General features: G+C 47.1%; 1 protein-coding gene across 1 annotated transcript in view; it reads right to left on the bottom strand.

Annotated features, from left to right (window-relative positions):
- Window positions 1-11,545, bottom strand: part of TMEM185A (transmembrane protein 185A) — a 34,876-nt gene that overhangs the window by 22,988 nt on the left and 343 nt on the right. The window lies entirely within an intron of this gene.

Raw genomic sequence — 11,545 nt, 5'->3', positions numbered from 1 at the left:
AAGGCAGGACTGGGGTCATGATGGTGGGGGGTGAGGAAGCCTCAAAGAACCAGTAGAATATTGTTTCATGGGTGCTATACTGTGTCTTGGTTAACTCACTCCTTCCTGTGACCCTTCAGTGAGTGGATGGCCTATTGAGTAGACAAAGTTTTTAAGAAAATTATGGAAATAAATATTAGCTAGACAAATATAGCATGGACATATTAAATAGCAGGACAAGAAAACACTTTCTTTACATGTATACAGATCTTTAGGGGTGGGGTGTGATGGTTAGAGTTTACTTCAACAAGACATTCCTGATGGTGTAGTGGTTACGCATTGAACTGTGATCTGCAAGGTATACTCCACCAGCTGCTCTGAGGGAGAAAAATGGAGCTTTCTCCTCCCATGAAGTTATAGTCTTAGAAACTCACAGCAACAGTTCCACCCTGTCTCATAGATTGCTATGTGTTGGCACTGACTGGATGGCAGTGAATGAGTAAGGGGAGGAGTGTGGCAGCAGGAGGACACCTCCTTGGAGGTGTGGTTTTTTTGTATGAGAGAGAGACAAGAGCAGAGCTGAGCTCTCTTTTGTCCCTTGCCTTCTGCAGGAACTGAATTATGCATCTGGTTTCGTCAATCTCCTGCTGTGTTACCTGCAGATCCTAGGAGCCATCAGCAGATGGTCCATGGTGGATTAATTTACCTCTTCCTCTACCAGCCTGTGGCCAGCACCCATGACTCATCATCTTGCTTCCTGTTCCTCAGCTTCCAAAGCTACGTGATTCAGAACCTTGATTTGAACTGGAATAGACTTACCTATTTCTTGATTTAAATAGCTTCCTTTTTTAAAAATTGTTTTTATTAGGGGCTCATACAACTCATCACAATCCATATATAAATTGTGTAAAGCACATTTGTACATTCATTGCCCTCATAATTCTCAAACCATTTGCTCTCCACTTAAGCCCCCAGCATCAGGTCCTCATTTTTTCCCCTTCCTCCCCGCTCCTCCTCCCTCATGAGTCCTTGATAATTTATAAATTATTATTTTGCCATATCTTGCCCTGGCTGACGTCTCCCTTCACCCACTTCTCAGTTGTCCGTCCTCCAGGGAGGAGGTCACATGTAGATCCTTGTCATTGGTTCCCCCTTTCAAATCCATCCTCCTTCCACCCTCCCAGGATTGCTACACACACCACTGGTCCTGAAGGGATCATCGCCCTGGATTCCCTGTGTTTCCGGTTCCTATCTGTACCAGTGTACATCCTCTGGCCTAGCAAAACTTGCAAGGTAGAATTGGGATCATGATAGGAGGGGGGCAATTAGGAAGCAGAGGAAAGTTGTATTTTTCATTGATGCTACATCGCACCCTGACTGGCTCATCTTCTCCCCGACACCCTTCTGTAAGGGGATGTCCAGTGACCTACAAATGGGCTTTGGGTCTCCACTCCACACCCCACCCCATTCACTAGGATAAGATTTTTTGTTCTGATGATGCCTGATACCTGATCCCTTCAACACCTCGTGATCGCACAGGCTGGTATGCTTCTTCCATGTGGGCTTTGTTGCTTCTGAGCTAGATGGCAGCTTGTTTACCTTCAAGCCTTTAAGACCCCAGACGCTATATCTTTTGATAGCCCGACACCATCAGCTTTCTTCGCCACATTTGCTTATGCACCCATTTGTCTTCAGCAATTGCATCATGGAGGTGAGCACACAATGATATGATTACTTGTTCTTTGATGCCTGATAACTGATCCCTTCGGCACCTCATGATCACACACTGGTGTGCTTCTTCCATGTGGGCTTTGTTGCTTCCGAGCTAGATGGCCGCTTGTTTACCTTCAAGCCTTTAAGACCCCAGACGCTATAACTTTTGATAGCCCGGCACCATCAGATTTCTTCACCACATTTGCTTATTCACTCACTTTGTCTTCAGCCGTTGTGTCGGGGAGGCTGAGCATCATAGAATGCCAATTGAAGAGAAGAAAGTGTTCTTGCATTGAGGGAGTACTTGAGTGGAGGCCCAATGTCCATGTGCTACCTTAATACTAAAGTTATAAATATATGCACAAAAATCTATTTCCCCATCCTCATATATAAATATATTTGCATATGTACATGCCTTTATCTAGACCTCTATAAATGCCCTTTGCCTCCCAGCTCTTTCCTCTATTTCCTTTGACGTTCCTCCTGTCTCACTATCATGCTCAGTCCCCACCTGGGTTTCAGCAATCCTCTTGGTTACATTACCCTTGATCATGCCCTACCAGGCCTCCCACACCCTCCTCCCACCGATTTGGATCACTTGTTGTTCCCCTGTCCCTGGGTTTCTTAACACCACCACCTTTCCCCCCACCTCCCCCTCTCCCATGTCCCCCAGGAACTGCCAGTCTCGCTTTCTCCTCCCGATTGTTCATCCAGTCTATCTTATTTAGACAGACCTGCAGAGATAATAACATGCACACAAAAAAGACAGAGCAAAACCAAGCAACAATATACAACAAAACAACAACAATTGCACCCGATCTGAGCCTGCCAAACCGAGGCAAAACAATAAGGGGGTGCAACAGAACAGCAAGGGAACGGAGCAGCGAGGTTCCCAGGAAATGCGGAAGGTGGACTTTGGGGCCAGGGCGTGGTGCCCAAACAGACTGGACTGGAAAACACTCCTAAAGGCCAACAAACAATCCTTGAACTAACTACAAGCTTTTCTTTCTTGTTGCGTTTTGTTTTGTTTCTTGTCATTGATTTAAATAGCTTTCTATATACAAACGCATGCATGCTTCTCTAAAGAACGTGTGTTTGGGTGGTGGGCGTTCGGGGGCATAAATGCATAGTAAGCACAAATTTAATTTTTATAAATTGTTAGAAAGATGCTAACGTAGCTAGGATTCTTCATCCACCACCTGCCTGTGATCAGTTTCTCCTACTGTGGTACTGTGTGCATGGCATCATGCTAGAAGCTTTACTACTGGTATTTCAAATACCAGCAGGGTTACTACCCACAGTGGACAGGTTTCAGCGGTGCTTCCAGACTAAGGAAGACTAGGAAGAAGGGCCTGGCTATCTACTTTTAAAAGTTAGCCAATCAAAATCTTACAGATCACAACAGAATTCTTGTACAACCACTGCTTTGGACATGTTATCAGGAAGGATTGATCACAAGAGGTCATCGCGTTTGGTGAACAAGAGGGTCAACCAGCACAAGGGAACCCTCTGTGACATGGAGAGAGACAACGGCCACAGCAATGGACTCTGGTCATGGGAGCAATTAGGATGATGCAAGGCCAAATAACATTTTGTTCTGTTGCACATAAGGTCGCCATGCTTTGAAATATCTATGACAGCAGCTCCCAACAGCAGTAACAGCTATGTATATATTATGGAAAACTAAGGGCCTGGGAAGGTTCAACTCCCTGGGAGAGCTTGGGTGATAGGTGCTATTTAGGCAGCAGTCTCAGGACCGGAAACTCTGGGGAAAGGAGATTTTTTTTTGTATATGGGAGGTCATCTGTCATATCCCAGGAGACTGGCACACATAGAATACTTTTTGTAAGAGTTGGAGGGTGGAGAGCAGGGGAGGGGGCCAGAAGGGGTCAAGGAGAAAGAAAGGAATTAGGAAGCAATGGGGAACCACTGGAGATTTTCCGAAAGAATGAAAAAGCACAGAGGTCTTTTTCAATACTCATTTGTAAAGCAGTGTAGTAGAGATAATTTGCATGACTCTTTGCGCCTCAGGGTCCTCATGGGCAAAGGGCAGATAATGCCGCCTCTACCAGGCTGAGGAAAGGAGTAAAGACGCTGCCAGGAAGGACTGATCCCAGCACAAGACATCAAGCACAAACACCCAATAACTGTAGCTTCCCTCTTTCCTAATAACTGAATCAAGGGTGAAACCGAATATTTATACTACTACCAAAACATCCAAATGTCTGGGCTGCTGCCAAAGCAAAACGCAGAGAAAAGACACCCACTGCCAAGGTTTAAATAAAAGCAAAGAGGCAAAAGGATAAAGACTAGGGAACTGAGGTCTATGGAAGAAATTTAGAACGGAAATAGAGTAGGACGTCACCTATGGAGATACTAAAACTAAAAGCAAAAACACAGAAATGCAGAGAGATACAAAAATGGAGCTTACCTGATTCTTTGGAGGAAAATAAAGCTGAACGAGCTACAAACCAGTCAATAAACAAGTCAATGCAATCAGCGATTTCAAGAGATCCAAGTTATCCTTTTAACTTGGAGAAGAATTAAGATCTCTACTGTACTGATAATAACATTTTGGAGCCAAATCTCCAGGCAGCATAATGTGAAATACCAAGTATGATTAGCCAGAAGATAATGAGACAGCAAGAACTCAGTCACATGGAATGAATTAAAAACAAACAGAAAAGCAAACAAAAAAAAACCCAACTTGTGGTTAAAACCTGGGTCCCTAAACTTTTGAGTTTTTTCTCCAAGAAACAATCAGATTAAAGTCCATGGATAAAATGAGACTTTGCTTAAGTCTCCAAAAACCAATGAGCCAAGGGGGTTCTAGGGGATATTCTGGCATTAGCACTCCTTCTACAGGTCAGGGTTTCAATTATGCCTCCCTATGATTGAGTCTGCTTCCCCGATTCTGTGGTTTTAGTATGCTGTCACTATGTCGTGTCTCAGGAGCCACAGCATACAGCCAGAGTCTTTGAACATTACACAGCTCTGATTGCTCACGCTGGAATACCTCGTGCGCCTCCACTTTGAAGAGAGAAGGGGACAAACAGCAGAGTGAAGAGATGCTCCGTGAACTTCAACAGGCCCAGATCACAGCCTTCCGCTAGCTGCCTTTTAACACTCATCAGTGCTGTCCAACACAGGCGGTGGCCTTTGTGGGGCACATCCCAATGTTCCCTGGCTACAGCTTGAGGGAAGAGCTGAGCTGTCCTGACCCTAGCCCATTGGTTCTCAACCTTCCTAATGCCACGGCCCTTTCATACAATTTCTCATGTTGTGGTGACCCTCCAACCATAAAATTTTCTTTGCTACTTCATAACTCTAATTTTGCTACTGTTATGAATCGGGCGATCCCTGTGAAAGGGTCGCTCGACTCCCAAAGGGGCCGCGACCCACAGGTTGAGAACCGCTGCCCTAGACCTACGCAAATCTCATTATGACTTAAGAGCACTACTCTGAGCTGGACAGATGTTAACTGGTTTAATGAAGATGAGAAATGCTTAAAAGCATCTAATCAGTTGGGGTGAGCTTCAAAGCCAAATAAACACAAATCACTCTTAAAAAAGGGCAGCATCCCTGCATGGCACTGGACCACTAGTAGACAAGTTGGCTATTCAAGCCTACCCAGAGAGGCCTCGAAGGGCAGGCCTGACAATTTGCTTCTGAAAGGTCAAAGCACCTCGTTTACCCTCCTCTACACAGGAGGTAACAGTGAGTTGGAATCAACGAACAACAATTTAGAGACAGCCCCATTCCAGCCTTCACCTGGCACGCCTCAGGTGTGTGTGTGTGTGTGATCTCAAGGCACTTGCTCGCCTCTGAGTCTGTCTTCCTCAAATTTCTCGTGTCAATGAATTAGAAACAGGTCTGTGCAAGCACTGGGCCAATTATATTTTTCAATCAGTTTTAGCTGTTACTGCTAAGTGGTGGGCGGTTAACTAAAAGGTCAGTGGCTCAAACCCACCGGCTGCTCTGAGGATGACAGATAAGGCTGCCTCCTAAACGCTACATTGAGTTGGTATGTGTCAGAGCCTGAATCAATGGCACTGGGTTTGGACTTTTTTTTTTAAAGTAGTGTAAAAGAAAAATTTTGCCTATACAATTTGAACAATTTTCTTTAGCAATCATTTTCCGTGCTATTAAGTCATAGCTGGCAAAGTTCAAATCAGCAGCCATAAAGAACAGATCTCTCAAGTTCAATTCCAGCTTAGATCTTAATGCTAGTCACCCTGACCCTAAGATCCTTGGAAGCTCTCCCCAAAGCCTTCTCTCCAGGGTCTCCGTGGGCTCCACATCCACTCAGGCACACAGCGCCTCGAAACTCCAGACCTAGAAGCACTCATACCCAAGAAAAATATGTAACTAACAAGTAATGGGAACAATTCTATTTCAGGGATACCGGTGTCCTTTAAAGTGTACTCGTGGGAGGCAATGCACTGAGTCCAATGGCACCTCATTGCTCAACCCATCTTTGGCGTAGTTCCCTTGGAATTGCCACGCAAGTGTGCAGGCTGGCTCCTCTGAATATCCTTAACAGTGCCAAGTCCTCACTGAGAGTTGATATTTGGGAATGGCCAGCAGTCGATGAGAGCCAAGTTCCGTGAATAAGACGTGTGATTAAACTAGGTGGTGCTATTTTGGTTAAGAAATGCTATCTGATTATAAAGCAATGAGGTGGATTTTCGTATACAATTTGTAGACGATGCAAAATGGAATTCTGAGTAAGCAGCCCTGAGCAGGAGCCATGGGGCTGGCGTCAGTGTCTACTGGTCCTGAGTCAGGTATTTGAAGGCTAACATAATACTCAGTTGGCTAGATAGGTGCTGATACAAGTTTTGCTCTGCTTGTCACTTGCAACTCATAAAGGGAAGGTTCTGTAGTGTTTTGGAACTCCGGTGTCACAGAGGGAGGTGAGGTCACATGATGCTGGAATGAGCACACACTTTGGAGGAGTCTAACCCTGCTGGCTAGACCACTTTCTCCTTCTGTGAATCTGTGGGTCAGTTTACAACAGTCACGGTCCCCTCTTGAAAATAATACCCAAACTCAAACTTACTGCCATCGAGTCAATTCTGACTGCTGGCTACCCTATTGGGCAGGGTAAAACTGGCCCTGTGGGTTTCCAAGACTAACTCTTTAGGGAGTAGAGTCTCATCTTTCTCCCAGAGTAGCTGGGTGGTGGTTTCTAATTAACATATAACTTATGGAGTTGTAAAAATTACAGATGATGGCTACAAAGCAGCTCCTTGCATTGTGCATGGTGCATAGCAAGCAGGCAACAAGTCATAGCTATTGTTACTAACCATCTCATTGTAATCAAGACAATCTATTTTACAGACGGTTTGAAATGACAGGGCAATTAAGAACTATTTGGGGATGAGTTTATGAGCAGGAGCCCTGGTGGCACAGTGGGTTACACATTGGGCCACTAACCACAAGATCGGCCATAGGAAACCACCAGCGGTTCCAGGAGACACAAATGAGCCTTTCTACTCTCATAAAGAGTTAGTCTCAGAAACCCACGGGCAGTTCTACCCTCTGTAGAGTTGCTATGAGCCGGCATCGACTCGATGGTAAGGAGTTTGAGGTTTTGAGAGTGCACTGGCAGAGCTGACTATATTCACTACTGTATTAGGAACCTGTGTCTTTTTAAACACCGTAACAAATACAATAACCGTTGCTAACTGGGTCAACATCAAGTCTAACTTGTTGCCTTTCATTTGGTTCCAACGCATGATACCAGGTGTTTCAGAGGTACTCCCTCAGGTTTTTATGGTGTGATCGTTGGGAATCACCTACAAGCCTTTCTTCCAAGGCAGGTAGTTAGTTAACCAGCTGTACCACCAATGGCCTCACAGCACTCAGTATCACAGTTCAAGCTGCCCTGGAAACTGGCCTCTGTGGGACTACTTCACCAATTCCTGACCCAAAGGCTCTCAAACTAATTTGGCGACTGCCCCCTTTACAAGGGGGGAAAAAAACAGTGCCCCCCTGGCAATTAAAACCCTGTGTACTGTAGCCACTAATCCAAGTTAGTGTAAGCATCTGATTTGGCATCCCCCTAGATCAGTGGTTCTCAACCTTCCTAATGCCTCGACCCTTTCATACAGTTCCTCATGTTGTGGTGACCCCTCCAACCATAAAATCATTTTGCTACTGTTATGAATGGGCGACCCCTGTGAAAGGGTCGTTCGACCTCCAAAGGGGTCGAAACCCACAGGATGAGATCGGCTGCCCTAGATCATTCTAGTGCCCCACCTCCCCGCAAGGGTGGTACTTTGGGAAACACTGGTCTAAACAGCCTTGTGCTTTCGCCTACTTTGTGCCATGAAGTCACCTTTGTTCTCTTCACAAAATCCTACAATCACCCTTCAAGCCCCAACTCAAAGATCCCTTCACTGTGGCATCTGCCCACACTGGGCTGACTTATCTCACTCTTGCTGCAGCTTCCACTAGCTCCGAGAATTGAGGCTGGGCCTAGACCCGATTTCTTTTTGTATGTAGAGCTCTGAGCCGATCTCTTCAGATTCCTGGTGGCACAACACTATTAACTCCAAGAAAGGTTGAAGGGGGTAAAAAGATGACTGGCCAGAAAACCCTCAGGAACAGTTGTACTCTGTCATGTGGGGTCAATGACAGCAACAGCACATCTCTGGGCACAGAAGAGACTGGGGGGGGGGGTTCTGTTTGATGAATGGATACTTATGAGATAAATGCTTGGAAACTGACTGATAAAGGCCAAGAACTGCCTATAGCAAGTCCTCAATACCACACTCACACCCGCTGACTTCTAGTGAGAGCGTAGATTACTCCCAGGCTCCCCACTCCACTGAGCACATCCATACTCCAGCCGTTGGAGGGAAGCCTGCTGTGCAGCATGTCTCTATCTCTGTACTGCTCTCGCCCATGGGCTATACCAGCCTGCCACAGCAGGAGCACCTTCGGAGCAGAAGCAGGCCACAGCTTGCCAGTCTCCAGGGCCTCTAAAAAGCCAGAACCTCCAAGGCTTTGGTATGTGAGGAGGAGGCCAGGTTAATGCCATCTCTCCCTGGAGCCTGACTTCCCAGCGGCACCTCCGAATGGGAGCTTGCCAAGCCCCGTGGTTCTAACTGTGTGCTTCGTCTGCGAGAGGAGCCCCAGCTGCTAGGAAGGCCAAGGCACACAGGGAATGATTGGGTGATGAGGCCAGATTGCGGGCTCTGCAAGTCTCAACCTGCCTAATGCAAAAGCAATTCTGAAAACTTCAAGATCAACCAGCTCTGTGGGCCACAGAGAAATAGGCAGAGGGTCAGCTGGAGGCTGAGTGTTAACACTTGCGATGCAGTCCTTGTCACTGCTGTTCCCAGTCTTGGCACTACAGCAGCAGCAGGTCCAGGAGCCCCCAAGGCTGGAAAAGGGAGTGGGGGCATTTCCCAGGCCCCGGGACCCTCTGCGGTCTGGCAGTGCTGATTTCTGTGGCAGGGGCCTGCCCTGAAGAGTAGGCAGCACATTCTGCCTGAATGGCCCAGGCTTTCCCATCTCTCCAAAAGGATACCAGGACTCTGAAGGAGTGAAGAGACTGAGTTAGAAAGAGAGCCAGGCCACAGAACACCGACTAGGGAGGCAGGGATTGAGTTCAGGAGTGAGAGCCACTCCTCCATTCATCAGTCAAGTCAGAAGACAAAACGTGCAGTTGTGGCCCTGGCCTTGCTGCGCTCATACCTGCATAGGGAAGATGGGCATTAATGAAATACACAGATCCAAGGGTACAAAAAGGCATTCCGAAGGAAGTGCACTTGCATTATAAAGACTGGCCAAACAAGCTGAGTGGGCCTGGCTAGGGAAGGCAGGGAAAGCATCCCTCGGCCAGAAACAGGTGAACAGATGACAGCTGTAAGCCATGAGATAAGCACGAATATTGTTGGAAAAGAGAACAGAATGTGCTAAGGTCCTGGGGTGGAGGCCCAGTGAGTTGGCTAACAGTGAAGGGGGAGAGAACAGAGTGACACCAAGGTTTCAGATCTTCCTGTCTGAACCCTTTGGTTTGCTCCCTGGCTGTCTAAGGTTCCCCTGGAGCCCTGGTGGTATAATGGTTTTGAGTTGGGCTGCGATTCACATGATCAGTAGCTTGAAACCACCAGCCGCTCTGCAGGAGAAATACCGGGCTTTCGACTCCTGTAAACGGTTGCTGTCACTGAAACCCATGGGGGTGGGGGGGAGTAATTGCTATGACTTGGCATTGACTCGATGGCAGTTGAGTTTGATTCTTTGGTTTGAGCATGGAACAAGAGCCTAAAGAACAAGGATACAAACTATCTGCAAGGTAATGCCACTCCCTTCTACTGCTTTAACACTCAATCAGTAAAATGGCACAGAGGAGAAAGATTCTAATCCAGGGAGATTAAGGTGTTGATGAATATGCTGATGATGACTACACATCGGCTGGGATGCCTAGTACTTCAACTGCCAAAGAGCACTGGCGACAGTGGCTAAATGCTCAGATGGTAACCAGGGGGGAAAAAAGATCGGAGGTTTGAACCTGTGAGTGACTCTTGAGAAAGATGAGGCAGTTGGCTTCAGCCAAGATGACAGCCTGGGAAACCCAAGGGGGCAGTTCTACTCCATCCTTCTTAAGATTCCTGTGACTTGACTTGATGGCAATGAGTTTGGCTCAGGGGTATTTCACTGTAATTGTCAAATACTCATTTCTTTGGGAAAGGAAAAATATGGCTAAATACAGCAGCAATACAGTTAGATCACTTGAGGCAGATCCAAGTGGCTTCGGAGTATCTGTCCTCTTGCAAGCAAGTGATGGGACTTCCTATTTGCAAAGCATTTTGCAATCAATCATTCATGCATCCCCCTTTTCAGGCTAAGCCATTTAGACTCAATCAACAGATAAAATACAGATAAGTGAGTGGCCCAAGGGCACAAAACCATTGGGCTTTGACTTATCTTTCGAATCACTCCTGCCAAACAATGAAGACACCCAAGGCTTGTCCAAGCTGGCTTCTCCGGCAGAGCAAGCCTCACCCTTGGGAGCAGCAGAGGGAAGGTACTACAGTTAGTTCTGTTACCCATTAGAAATAAGTTTCTCTTCGCAGTGGGCCACCAAGGACAAGGGCAACGACTGTACTAGAATGGGGTCAGCAGCTGGGAATTCCAGACTTTATGTGCTCAGAGAAGTCATCTTTGGTGGTGTGAATTGTCACGGAGTTAGATGGCCCATCTTGTGCCACTCCCAGAGTGAAGGCATGCAAAATAGGCTGTGCAGCACTGTTACTTAACTGCTGGTTGGAAATGAAAGGAAGTAGGGGCGGGGGTGTCAGGGCAGGGTGGCCAAGTGTGCTCGACCTCCGTTTTTAAAAAAGAAAAGCCACAGAAGGGAAGGGAACCGTTTCCGTTACAGCCACGAAAACCTCAAATCCTGGTTCTTTGGCTCAGCTCAGTTCAACAAACATTTGGCTCCTACAGGACACACAACGAATGAAGAAATGTAAGGAGACCATAAGCTACCTACCCTGCGCTCGACAGGGCGGGGGCGGCACTGGGGGCAGCAAGTTCCAGGGCATGGTGGCAAGTGCCAGGGAAGATGCTGAACTCCCTTGCCAGTGGCCTTTCAATACGGCCCGCAATTTCTACTTCCTGCAAATAAACTCCATCCCAGTGAAGACGGAGGCGACACCGCATTTGCAAACGAGCAGGTTCACGAGTAAAGACATTATGTAAGGTCTTCTCGCCCCCGCAATACCAAGCCCGAGGGTTCAGCCAGCGGCCCAGCAGAGCTGCAAGGCACTGAGGAACAGCATCAATTCCAGGGACGCCTGCAGGGCAGCCAGGAGGAAACAGCTGGCTGAGGGGCGGGGGG

Source organism: Echinops telfairi, unplaced genomic scaffold (assembly GCF_000313985.2).
Source record: "Echinops telfairi isolate 266 unplaced genomic scaffold, ASM31398v2 ScPeMD7_7472;HRSCAF=8510, whole genome shotgun sequence".
In the NCBI taxonomy this organism is placed as follows: Eukaryota; Metazoa; Chordata; class Mammalia; order Afrosoricida; family Tenrecidae; genus Echinops; species Echinops telfairi.
This window is presented reverse-complemented; position numbering and strand designations above follow the sequence as displayed.